Here is a 14,309-nt window from a genome sequence, read left to right as displayed (position 1 = left end):
TCGTGGCCGCCGTGCCCACGCGCCATCGCCCTTCCCCCGTCGTGCTCACCGTCCCCCCGATGCTCGCAACTGCCAACACATGGCTGCCTCCATGGCCGCCGCCTTCACTCGCTATCTCTCCTCGCCCTTCCCTCTACCGCATCCACCGGATCTAGGAGCAGGGCGTCGCGTGGAAGCCCGTGCCAACGCCGACGGCCTCGTAGAAGCCGCCAGCGCGCTCCCTCCGACGGTAACGGTCCCTACGGCAGCGCCCTCCACCATGCCTGCACCGGATCTAGGAGCAGGGCGTCGCGTGGAAGCTCGTGCCCATGCCGGCGGCCTCGCACAAGCCGCAAGTGCACTCCCTCCGACGGTAAAGGGCCCTATGGCAGCGCCCTCCGCCATGCCCGCACCAAATCTGCGAGACCGTGTTGTACGAGACGCTCCGGCTGTACGGCGCGGTGCCGTTGATCGCGAGGCGGGCGACGGCGGGCGCGGACCTCTACGACGTGAAGGTTCCCAAGGGCGACGAGGAGGTGTGGGGCACGGACGCGGCGCGTTCAACCTGCTCCAGTTCCGGGACGGCATGGCCAGGGCCGCGACGCACCCGAACGCGCTGCTGTCCTTCTCCCTGGGCCCGCGATCGTGCATCGGGCAGGACTTCACGATGCTGGAGGCCAAGGCCACGCTGGCGCTCATCCTGCGGCGCTTCGCGTTCCGGGTGGCGCCAGAGTACGTGCACGCGCCGGCCAACTTCCTCACGCTGCAGCCGTCGAAAGGCTCCCCGTCGTGCTCAAGCTCTTGGAACCAGCCGTCCTTGTCACAAAGTTCGGGTTGAGCTATAAATTCCCTACAATGCTAATGTCTGACATGCCAAGTCGATGATTAGGCTTCTGTCATCTGCGATGTGTTTCCTCAGTTTCGTTATCATCATATTTCGAAAGGGCTCCCCGTCGCGTTGTGCTTCGTCGGCTCCACGTTCGTCGTGCTCACTGGCCTCGTCTTCAAGGAAGGTATGCTGATCCTATTGCTTGTTCAAGGAAGATGTTGGCAGTAACTGCATCCATTCCACCCATAGGACAGACCGGCTTTAATCCCTGCTGGGTGTGATGCTAACTGAAACGTCACCGCGCAGTTCCAGATCCAACCTAGTCGTCAGCATTGCTATGTACAGAGCATTAGGCGATGATGGCTTCAGTGGAAGCAGTTACTTACTGTCAAACATGCAGCAATGGCTCTCTCTCTGTGTGTTATCCTTTAATTAATAATGCGAAGATGTTGCCACATCTTGAAGCCATAATAACAAATATCCTGCTTCCTGTTTCGAACCTGATCTGACGATTTCACTCTTCTTCCTCACCAATCAGGATGCCATCAGAGACAAATCTGTTTTCATGTTCAACGCGCTCCTTGAAGAGGAAAACAAGGCTTGGATCTAGAAACTTGAGAGGCAAAAAGGGCAAGAGTTGTTTGAGTAGATATTGTAGCTTGTCTTGGTCCAGCCAATAGTTCGTCCGTGAAAATTTGACAATACACACAAGACATGAAGATGAGAATACGTTCCAATAGAGATGTAATTACAAATCCCTTAGATCACAAGTAAGATGTAACTAAATAAAACAGTTTTTTTGTTATAGTCGTTGAGAATATTTTAGTTTGTTGCTCCCATGCCTTAATCAAGTAAATGCAAAATTCACTACTTGATTGGAAGGTGGAGAAAACAAAAAAAGTTATCTATGAACATACATATCATGAGCAAACAGATAATGGTAACAGAAACCGAAGACCACATTCGCTTGCATGATAAACAAAAATGATTAGAAAGTAAAATTATTCAATCTTTTTTATATTTTAATAAATATTTTTTACTAATAACTAGATACCGAAATTCTTTGATTCACTTTTTGAATTTAAGTAACTAAACCCATTCTAAATTTTGGAATATTTTAATGAGAGAAATTAGAAAAATCCATAATTCCAGTATTTTTTATTTTTCTTATTTTGTTTTTTTAATTCCTTTAGAAAGAGATAAGAATAGGTTTGGTGAATCGAAAACAATTTTATTTTATAGAAAAATTGAACTATAAATTTAAACTAAAAATTGCTATTTCTTTTCTTATGGATGGTCCATCCACCGAGTTCAGTCTAAAACTACCAAACTTAATCACCACCCAAAGGGTGCAAGCAGTTCTCTTAATAGTTCTCACATATAATACAACTCCGATACATATAAGCCTGGGAATATCTTAAACAATTGATAGATCCCATAGACATTGGCTACTACTTGGTAGCACCCAATCGCACGGTATACCATGTAGACTGTTATGGTAATCTACTACTACTCTATAAGGACGCAACATGGACGTCCACAGTTACAACATGCCCTCGCCCTGGAAATCTCGCCGCCCTCGCGAGTCGTCCCTGTCCCAGGAAATATCGTCGTCTTGCGTTCGCCGCGCCCAAAACCTCCCCCCTCCCCCATCCCCCTAGAGACAGACGCTAGCGAGCACCGTGGGGATTTCTCCTTGCAGGCGGTTGCCTGAGAGGTCGAGCACGCGGAGGTGGCGCAACACCCAGATCGCAGGATGGAGAGCGTGTGGGATGTAAGAGCGAGCACACGAAACCCCCCTCCCCGCGTTGTAGAGGAAAGTGCGGGGTGTTGACTCTGGTGGTCGGGAGGAGGCGTCACGACCTTGACATGATAATAGATTGCTAGGGTCACTCATCAAATATTATTACGTGCCGTCGCAACGCACGGGCACTCTACTAGTATATATATATATATAGGGAAGAGGTAATGGAAGCCCTGGGCTTCCGTTAGTGGGCGAAGCCCCAGCCAGGACGGCGATCGGGTCCTGTTCGGCCCACTGTACGCCGGCTTGCGTCAGCCATGCATAGGATAGCCACGTATCCCGGCTGAGACGCGACAAGCGATATACGCACACATAAATATATGTAGAAATGTGCATAACTCATGCATAAATAGAATCTTTTATGCCACGAATCATGGGAACGAATATTTCCATGTGCTTACCGGTTACGACTGCATAACGCTGTAAAACATCATAGCGTAAACCATGCAACATTTAAAACTCCACCGGTTTTAGATAAGGAAAAGACGTGTTGATCGTTCGCGAAAATAAAGGCGCATTTTCGGGAGGAAACAAATACAAAACTTAGAGCCGCTCGTCCACATTCGTATCTGAGATACTGACGGCGGTTAGCGGCGGCGGAAGTGAGAGGACCGGCCGGCGATTAGCGGCGAGAAAATGGCCAACACCGGCGCTGGCGATGACATGCCACCTGTATCGTCTGTGCATAAGCCAACAGGTACGTCTGTTTCGCCGGCCGTGCATCCTGTAGCGTCTGCGATCGCCGTTTACACAGAGGGTGTCTCCGTTACTCCACCGGCGGCATTGAGGGCACCTGGACATATCGATGAGCACACAAAAACGGCAGACGTGGTCGGCGCAGAGAAGCACATCCCCATGAGACATATTGGGCCGCATGAACAGGACACACCTCATATTCTTCAAAGCCATGTAAGTTCTCCCAAATATGATACTCTTATTTTGTTACATATTTTTTTGTAATGTTGTACCTATATTACATTAGATTTAGTCGCTATTGAATCGTAAATGTTAAATTTCTGTGCGCAGCCGGACAATATTGATATAAGATTGATACCTAAAGTCGGTATGACATTTAGTAACGTGGACGAGGTGTATAATTTTTATAGTCAATATGCATACGAGGTTGGATTTCCGTTGAAGAAATATAGGGAGCGGAAGAATTGTAAATGGTTGAATTGTTCAATGGAAGGAAAGAATGCTGAAAGGGTAGCTGGAAATCCAAGGATACGTAACACATGTTCAAAACGAACACAGTGCAAGGCTGGGATGAAACTTAAAAAAAATCTACGATGATGCTAAAGAGAATGTTATTTCCGTCCGGATTGATCTGGTAAACTATGATCATGATCATGAATTCTTGAAGAAAGATACATAAAAAGGGCAATTGCAATGCAACAAAACGCATGATCGTGAATATATGGAGTTCCTTAGTGTGATGCAAGAAAGCAGGATTCCACAACATTGCATTATGGATTTTGTTACAGAAATGCATGGTGGCCCAGAAAACGTTCCAATAACCGTGCAGGACATGAGTAACCTGTAAGTGTATTATGCATTGACAATAATTGTATTATATATTACAGAAACAATCGTAATGTGTTGAGTTAGATATAGTGCATAATCATTACATTTTTCTGATAGGAAAAAAGCATGGCAAAAGAAAGAAATGCAAATGATGTGTCGAAGCTATTATCTTTTTTTTCATTATGCAAGAAAGATAATCCACAAATTTTTTCAGACTTTCAGCTGGACAAAGAAGGGAAGATTTTAAGCATATTTTGGTCCCATGCTAGCCAGCAAGCCGAGTACATTGATTTTGGTGATGCAGTTACCTTTGATACTACACATAAGACTAATATGTATGATAAGCCACTAGGCATGTTTGTTGGCTCGAACCACCACCTACAATGCACAATATTTGGGTTTGCTTTACTAGGAGACGAGACAGTTGATACATTCGAGTGAGTCTTCAATACGTTCAAAACATGCATGGGATGTGACGGACCACGAGTGATGTTGACAGGTTTGTTGTAATAAATGGCTCGTATTTATTATGGCACGTACTATATGATATCATATTGGCTTGCATAATTGTCGGTGTTTCGACCCTGGGGGGTCCCTGGACCGACGAGTAAATTGTCGCTACGTGCCCCAGCCCAGATGGGTTGGCGCGAGACAGAACACAAAGAGGGGGAAAACCGCGGCTTCGTGTTGTCCTGCGCCAGAGTGGATGCGCTTGCAGTAGGGGGTTACAAGCGTTCGCGAGGAAGAGAGAGAGAGAGTCCCGCGCGACCACCCTCTTCATACGAGGGCCCTGGACCTTCCTTTTATAGATGTAAGGAGAGGGTCCAGGTGTACAATGGGGGGTGTAGCAATATGCTAACGTGTCCGGCAGAGAGGAGCCAGAGCCCTATGTACATGCCAGCGTGGCTGTCGGAGAGGTGCTAGAGCCCTGTGCATGCGATGTCGTGGCCGTCGGAGGAGCGCTTGAGCCCTGTAGAAGCACAGCTGTCGGGGCTGTCAGGACCTTGCTGACGTCTCCTTGCTTCCTAAGGGGCTGAGAGCCGCCGTCGTCATGAGCGGACGTGGGGTGCCATCATTACTTGTTCACCGGGGCGAGCCAGATGGGATGTTGGTCTTGTTCCTCGTAGCCTGAGCTAGCTAGGGATAGGGTAATGATGATCCCCCCTATGGCGTGGTCGGTCCGAGCCCAAGGTCGGGCGAGGCAAAAACTCCTCCGAGGCCGAGGTCGAGGCCGAGCCCTGGGGTCGGGCGAGGCGGAGTCCATCTTCCGAGGCCGAGGCGGAGGCCGAGCCCTGGGGTCGGGCGAGGCGGAGTCCATCTTCCGAGGCCGAGGCGGAGGCCGAGCCCTGGGGTCGGGCGAGGCGGAGCTTCCTGTGGTGCCTGGGGCTGGACTTGACTGTTGTCAGCCTCACCCTAGTGGGTGGCACAGCAGTCGGAGAGGGGCGAGCGGCACTGTTTTCCTGTCAGGTCAGTTAGTGGAGGGGTGAAGTGACTGCAGTCACTTCGGCCCTGTCGACTGAGGACCGTGCGTCAGGATAAGGTATCAGGCGATCCTTGTATTGAATGCTCCTGCGATACGGTCGGTTGGCGAGGCGATCTAGCCAAGGTTGCTTCCCCGCGAAGCCTGCCCGAGCTGGGCCTCGGGCGAGTCGAGGGAGCGCCCGTTGCTTGAGGAGGCCCTCGGGCGAGGCGTGAATCCACCTGGGTCTACTATTCTTGCCCGAGGCTGGGCTCGGGCGAGGCGAGATCGTGTCCCTTGAGTGGATGGAGCCTTGACCTGAATTGCGCCCACCAGGCTCTGCAGCTTGTGCTGATGGTGATTACCAACCGAGTTTAGGAGTGTTGGGGGTACCCCTAATTATGGTCCCCAACAATAATGTTATGTAAATTTATCTATTTCATATCAAGACCCTGCTATGCCAATCGCACTAGGCAGAGTATTCCCAAACACAATACATCGATTGTGTTTGTGGCATGTGCAAAACAGGTATATGCCCCACTTGAATGCATTGTATGCAAGATTTGAGGAGATGGATTTCAAAACAAGGTTCCAATCTATAATACATCATCCATTGAATGAAATGGAGTTCGAGGCTGCCTGGCAAATGATGCTAGATGATTTCCAGCTAAACGAGAACAACACCCTTGTCAGATTATATGAAATACGCAAAGATTGGATACCTGCATTTTTCAAAGGAGACTATTGTGGTCTTATGGTCTCTACACAAAGAAGCGAGAGCATGAACAAGCTGGTGAAGAGTGCCCACGTGGATGCAAACACACCGCTTCATCAATTTGCAAAGCAAATGATGAAGCTCCTGCATAGTAGGAAGTTGAAAGAGGCCAAAGAGGCACTAGGATGCATGGTAAGTGAAAAAATGATAAACATATGTTTTATGCTATTAAAAACAAAACGGTATTAATACTATATTGTGTAATTTGCAGGGTCAAAAGGATACAACTACATTGTATATGTTTGAAATAAGAGTTGCAAGGGCATACACTAGAGCTGTGATGACAAGGTTCCAGGAGACCGTAAAATATGCAACTGCATACCGAATAGACCGTGATACAGAGGGTGATGAAAATGATTGGGTGGTGAAACATACTACAAGATCAAATAAAATTGTTTGGGGTCAACACCAATTCAAAATAAGGGCTGATGTGGATGCCGGAAAGTATTCATGTGAGTGCAAGCATTGGGAGCATACATGTATGTTATACTAAACGATTATTTCTATATGAAATTCTAAATTATTACAAATACATAGTTGTTTGCGATTAATATATGACATAATGTATGTTTAATCAATTATAGGTCTATTTTGTGTTCATCTTGTATGCGCTTTCATGCATCTACAAATTGAAAGGATCCCGAGTGAGTATATTTTGCAACGATACACATACTCCGCGCGACAAGATTGGCTTTTTCAAGAGACGATAGGAATTTGAAAGGAAAAGATGGAGAAACTAGATCATATAGACAGAAGATGTTGCTTAAAAAAGCAATGAAAGTAGTACACCATGCGAGTCTGTCTAAAGCTGGGAATGATAAAGCCCTAGAGATGATGGATGAATTATTAGGGTTATTGATGCGTGTGGAGCCTGATATAGGTACTGGTGAGAGTTGTGGCACAAGTGCTGGCGACGACATCCAGGTACGCACATCGTGTTATTATGAATTTTGCATAATTACATGTCGATAATGATCCATGTATGTAATTATGATGTAGGTCGAAGCGTATGAAACAGAAGACATAGTTATAGACAATTTACACAAATTAGATGATGGGAACGAGGTATGGAACATAATTTTATAATATATTATTTATGCTGCTCTATAAAATTTGTGTCTTCACTGGAGTTTGCGTTATTTCACAGGAAATTTTAATGGAGTCTAATACAAATGAATGCAATGCTAAGGATGATCAATGTAATATGCCGATATTAACATTGGAACATAACACCGATATGCGTCTGGTTGATAGTAGTGCTACGGATGTGGAAGCTAGAAAGGTAATAACATTGCTACAATATATGATGAAATACGTGAATATAAAAACTGACTTAATATCTTTGATTTGTAGGAACTGGATTTTCATATGGAAGGTGTAAACTTAGCAAGACCAGATAAGGCCAAGCCTAAGGGAAGAACAATCAAAAGTAGTGAGCAACAAGTTCTTAAATTGGGTGCGAAAGGAGCTAATAAGATGAGCAGGAAGTGCCAGAAATGTGGCATAGCTGATGGTCACAACAGCCGTACGTGTTTAACTGTGGAGGATAATAGGGTTCGATTGGCTAACCTATCTGGACGTAAGCGAGGACGACCTCCTGGTTCAAGGAACAAAATCATAGCTGCAGCACCACAGTGGAATGAGACATCAACGTCGAAAAAAGAACAGTGGATGTCGGAGATGATGATTCATCTGGTAGAGAGTAGAATACCATAAGATTTATGATAAAATTATATTATGGATGTAAATGTGATTCCTGTGTGTAATTGACAATGTCCAGAAAGTGTCATAAATATGCTTGCAAACTGGCATAAACGTATGTGGAATTTATCATAAGCCATTAACAATTCTGTAGCAAACTGAATGTACATCTACTTAGCATACATCTATGTGCAAATATGCATAAAACTGTGTTGTGTAATGCATAAACTGGTCAGACTGTGAAGCATGACTGTACAAAAAATGAGATGCTTCCAGTATATAACAGTGATAATATGTATCATACACTTGAGACAAAACAAACATAATGTATGTGCATAGAAAGGTGACAATTGTATCATAAATGTATGGGCAAACATGCATAACACCGGCAATAAGTATATCATAAACTTGGGACAAAACAAGCATAATCCGAGGTTGTTGACAGCACAAAATTGTACAGGAAATTGGCAGAATCAAATGCAAGAAACACACATGATGATCAAACACATTTGGTACAATATTCCAGTTTAGACATTCGCTGATCCCCAAAGTTGTCATTGACATAAACTAAGAAACGTTTACCGTCTTTGCCCATATTATACACACATGACTGATCTGAAGTTTAGGGAACCATTGTATACAGAATATATTACATGTCTACACTAAACTACATCCATTAGACCTTGAATCTTTGAATGTCTTCAAGCAGCGATAATGCTTTGTTCTTCGGATGGAATGTGATATAATGCAGCGCAAGAGACCGTATCTCACTAGTGTTGCCCTGCAATACAATAAAATTGAGTTAGTTATACATGTGTACCATATGTTGCCTTGTGCCAACTATAGAATTAACTGGTAAATTTGTACGTACTGCTTCTATGTCTGACCGCAGAGATCCTTCGTCGCATTCATAAAAGAGAATGTAACCCATAACATAAAACCCACAGTCATTGGATCCTGCTGCCATGTTAGGACAATTTGGGCACAAGTCAATTGCGAAGTCGCCAAATTTGGGAAAGCATGTCCTGGGCCGTACATGTTGTATTGCTTTGTTTAATCTACTCATAATAACCTTAGCCCATGGTAACTTTCTGCCACCTAAGCCCAAATGTGCAAAATGATAGTCCTTCCATGAAGTACCACCAAGTGTTGCCCCATATGGATTGGAATCTAAAATATGAATGCACTTCTTGACTGTATTGACAACATACAATGTCCAATGCCCCCTTCTTACCATGGGAACCATGATCTGACCGTGTAAAAAACATAAAATGAACAGTGTAAATTACAAAAGCATAACAATGTGATATGTTCCATTTAAAATATATTATGTTTGTATTATGAAATATGATTGTTAACGCTTTGCATTGATCCAATTCATCTGTCTCTGGCAAACAGATTCATCAAAGGGTTGAGGGTTCCGACTGTGTCGTTCCTGTTCCTCAAAGTTGAGTAGTGACTGCAATAAACGATATAAATGGAGTCAGTATGCTTGGGTTCATCCAATGTGTATATGAATATGGTGTATGTATGTTACGATAATTTACCCCAACATTAACATCAAGAATTAATCTGTTCGAACTCATGGAAGCCTGCTGATTTTTTGCATCATCATCAACACATTGGATGAAACACTGCATGAACACATTATCGAGACACTTCCTATCGGCAAAAGATTCATATATATCAGAACATGTCGCTGAATATTCACCATAATCTATTATGGTCCTGGGGAATTTTTGATAACAATTAGATAGGTCGCGTAAAACTACCAACATATAAACAGATTTTGATTTAGTCTGTACTTCATACCTGCTGGTGTCAGATTGCGGACCACACAAATATTCGCGTAGAGCTAACACAGTTTGCATCTCCGAATCAAGGGAAGCCTGGACAACCTGAGGAGTGTTTGTAGCTGGATCGGTTTCAACAGAAACCTAAAAATATATATATAAATCTGTGAACAGTTTTGACAACTATAATGAAAATGAAAATTACTGAGCTGACATAAACTGGAATAAACGTATGTGGAATCAAGTGTCGTAAACTGGCATAAAATTACTGAGCTGACATTACTGATCCGAATCAAGTGTCATAAATATGCTTGCAAACTGGCATAACCGTATGTGGAATGTATCATAAGCAATTAACAGTTATGTAACAGACTGAATGTACATCTACTTAGCATACATGTATGTGCGAATATGCATAACACTGCTTTGTGTAATGCATAACTATAATGAAAATGAAAATTACTGAGCTGACATGTTCAGATGGAGTCTGATCAAAGCATGGACCACTGTCGGGGAGATCTGTTTCTGCCGCTTGTTGGACGCCGCCGGGAAACTAACAAATATGGTATAAATGGATTAGATGTTTAGTAAACTACTAATAATAATATAGAAAAACAACGAGGCGGTGTACTCATACCTTTATTTGCGGTGTCGCATCAAATATCGGCGCGAAAGATTCTGTATGTGGTGTTGCTTTAGGAGTGACGTTTGTGTTGGTCGGCATGTTCTTGCCACCGTCACCATGTTTACCCTGAAAAAATTGTAATGGTTATATGCTATTTAAAGAAAACGATGAATAGGAACCCTTCAATGAACAATACAAGTAATAAGAAAAACATTACCACTAGGGTTATAGGTGTTTTGTTCTGTTTCGTTAAATTTGTATGAACCAGTGGATCAATATCAGCTTCATCGGGACAACTTTCTAATAGTACACGAATATGTTGTTGCCTTAACAGTAATTCATGTACCTGCGTGTCTGTCAACTGCGTATCCTGCTGGGATGCTGGAGTAGACATATCGGGTACAATTTGGGGGGGGGCGGACACATACATCCTTCTTTACGTATCATGTAAACAAAAAAACATTGTTTAAAATAATGGCATCAAAAGGATATCGACAAATGCTTGAATGAATTTTTTATATTGACATAAAGACCATAAAACTGACTAACCTGCAGTCTGGGGAAGAATATCATCTGATTTTGTAGTTGTTTTCTGCACATCATAACCATCTTCATTGTCCCCCGACTCAGCACGAAGGACCTCATCAATTAACTCGCCAAAAACATCAGATAGATTGTATTGTTTCTCAACAATCTGCTGAAGAGTCTGTTTAATAACTGAACACGCCTTACCAACCTCTGTATCATAATGTGACAACTTCTCTAGGAAACCCAGACAGTGGCGGGATGGAAGCTGATTCAGCTTGCTTGATATCAAATCCCTGATGAGCGGGAGTTCGATGTGAATTGTGTGATGTCCAGATGGGTCAGGACGAGGTACATCAAAAGTATTTGTCCTGGTCCTATGCTGTTGTAAAATGATAATTATTAAGTAAATATACAGCATATAACTGAAAATTATGTTGAAATACTATGACAAAAAAATATATAAATAGGTTCTTGCCTTAAATTGTGCTTCAACCGGTGGTACAGCTATGTAGCAGGTCTCTGTAGAGCTTCGGAACTAAAAAAGGCGTGAAAGATGGAGTAAAACTTATACACACATATAAAAGGGAAGTTTGATTTGTAAATATAAACGGCACTACTTCTATCCATGTACCATATATAAGGCAAATTAAATTGATAAATGTGATTCATATGATTAATTGACAATGCACAGAAAGCGTCATAAATATGCTTCCAAACTGGCATAACCGTATGTGAAAGTTATCATATTCATATAAAAAATATGATAGACGCAAAAAAAAATACCGAACAATGTCCAAATGGTTCTTGTCCTTGGCGTATCTTGCCCTTGTCAGCTCTTGTCAGAGCTTGAATAATATTCCTATCAAAATACTTGATGCGTGGTGTTCCACGTTTATTCTAAGGTGCAGCTGAGTCATACAGATGATCCAAATAATACAGCTGCAAAAAGCATAACATGTATCGTTGTGAGACATAACAAAGCATAATCTACGTGTATATGAATTTTGCATAATAAATATGGCTACATATAACAGACAAAAAAAGGATATGCTTACAAGAATGACGATGGAACATCCATAAATGGTTGTAGAAACGTTTGTAACGCTCCTAGTATGCCACTTCTTGGCAGCTTGGCATAAATCATTGAAAATAAGCTGGCACCAGTCCATCTGGTGGAAACGATCTATCTCCTCAGTTAAAAGAACCTCATGGTTGGTTATTCCCTAGCTGGCAGTAGGGAACAACAACCTATTGAACAGTATCAGGAAGAAGGATCTGATGGTTAGATCATCGTCAGACCCCTTCCTCAGACAATCTTGAAGAGCTGCAACCCCAAAATCTTCTTTCGATAAACCAAGTTCAGCCCTTAAATTGTTGGCAGCAACAGCTTCATCAATGCCCAAGGCCGTCCCTCCACCAGCATTTGGTAACCCCAAAATAAAGTGCACCGTATCCTTTGTAATTTTGAGCTCCTTCCCTGGGCCGGCTCGAATTGTCATGTCATTATGGTCAAGCTTTTCCATCAGCCAAGCTAAATGAGATCTACTGCCGAGTGCGTCAACTCTCATATCAAGAATACTGGAGAACCCCCTCCATGCAATAGCTTGGCGCTGTCTGTCATTTAATATCTGGATGCTTACTAATACGTCTTGGGGATTGCATCTCACATTAAGCCTCTGCTGAAAAAATGTATACAATGAATAGCGTAAACATTTACATCTGCATAATCGCAACTCAATGTTTAAATCAAACCTCAACACAACATAATTTCACGCATAAAAATGATATATTGCCATTGACCATAAATTCTAACCTGTCGTAGGGGGTCCATTACTTTCCTCCGCTTTGTAACTATCTTCTTCAAGACTTTTGGAGGACTGTCATCAAAGTTACGCTTCTTCGATAATGGCATAAAGTCATCGTCCTCATCAGCAGCCTGCCTTGTATTGTGTCTAACAGTTTCCGCCGGAACACGGGATATGTCGACACTAAAACACTCTTGAGTAGACTGAATTATAATCTGTTTTGGATTAGATGGAGGTCGGTCTACGTTCTTCATGTATGATGTTCCTGCCAAATCAAACAACACATATACATAAAAAACGTAAAGGAACAATAAAAAGATAAGCGTCAATCAGTTCAGTTCAGTTCATGACCATACATTCAATTACTACATAAAAAAAGCATGCAACAACACTACTAAGATCTATGCATGTTGTGCAAAATACGAACAAAGGGGGCCGGGAGAACTACTAGGGCCCACTAGGAAGTGTTTGGAGGTAGGGATAGGGAGACGTGGTACTGCGTTCTTCATATATTATGTTCTAGCCAAATCAAACAACACATAAACATAAAAAACTTAATGGATCAATAAAAATTCTGCTCATATGCGACATCCAATTAATGTATAAGCTGGCTATTTCGTGAGAGCTGGCCCTAATTGTACAGCGAGATGTTTGGGGCATAACATATTGATGTATATATCATAATTTTGTCAACAAAGCAGCATAACACGGTATTGTAAATTGCATAAAGGTGTGAGACGTTGAAGAGTATAAATTTGTGTATCCGTTTAACTATAAATTTATGCCGAATTGTTTTTTTGATGAATCAAACAAATGAGTTACTACTAAGGTGAAACCGATTTATGATTCAGATTGTGTAAATATGCAAATGTAATAGTTAGCGGTTGAGGACTTACCAGAGTGTGGATGTGCCTGTAGGCCGGCCGATTTCGGGATCCTCTGCAGGGGAGAAGCCCAAGGCGACGCGCGGCTCAGTCAATGCGTAGGGGACGCTGAAGTTGACGGCGGGTCGGACTCGGAGTTGGAGACGGAGCTCGCGACGGCGGGTGGATTGCCTAGGGTTCGGCCGCCACGGTGGAGAAGAACGAGGGCTCGGTCTCTGCGGTGGAGAAGAAAGAGGGGGCAGCGGCACCGCCTCCGCGATTCCGGGCCCCTTCCACGGTGAAGAAAAACAAAGCGACGACGTCTCTGCGGTGGAGAAGGCGATTCCGGGTCTCTGCGGTGGAGAAGGTGAATGCGACGGCGGTGGAACGACGGGGGGGGGGGGGATCTCTATGGGTTCGACAACCGCGGTGGAGAAGAAGTTCACGGCGGCGATTAATCTGGGGTTCGGCAGCCGCAGTGGAGAAGAAGCAGACGACGGCGATTGAGCTAGGGTTCGGTCGCCGCGAGCGTTACGGGTGAGTTGAGCTGGAAAAAATGCGTCCTCGGTTGCTGGATTCGTGGGGCCGATACACAAAAAATGCTGGTGAAATCAATACGAAGGC

This window comes from Zea mays, chromosome 5, assembly GCF_902167145.1.
Source record: "Zea mays cultivar B73 chromosome 5, Zm-B73-REFERENCE-NAM-5.0, whole genome shotgun sequence".
NCBI lineage: Eukaryota > Viridiplantae > Streptophyta > Magnoliopsida > Poales > Poaceae > Zea > Zea mays.
Note: the sequence above shows the minus strand (reverse complement) of the source record.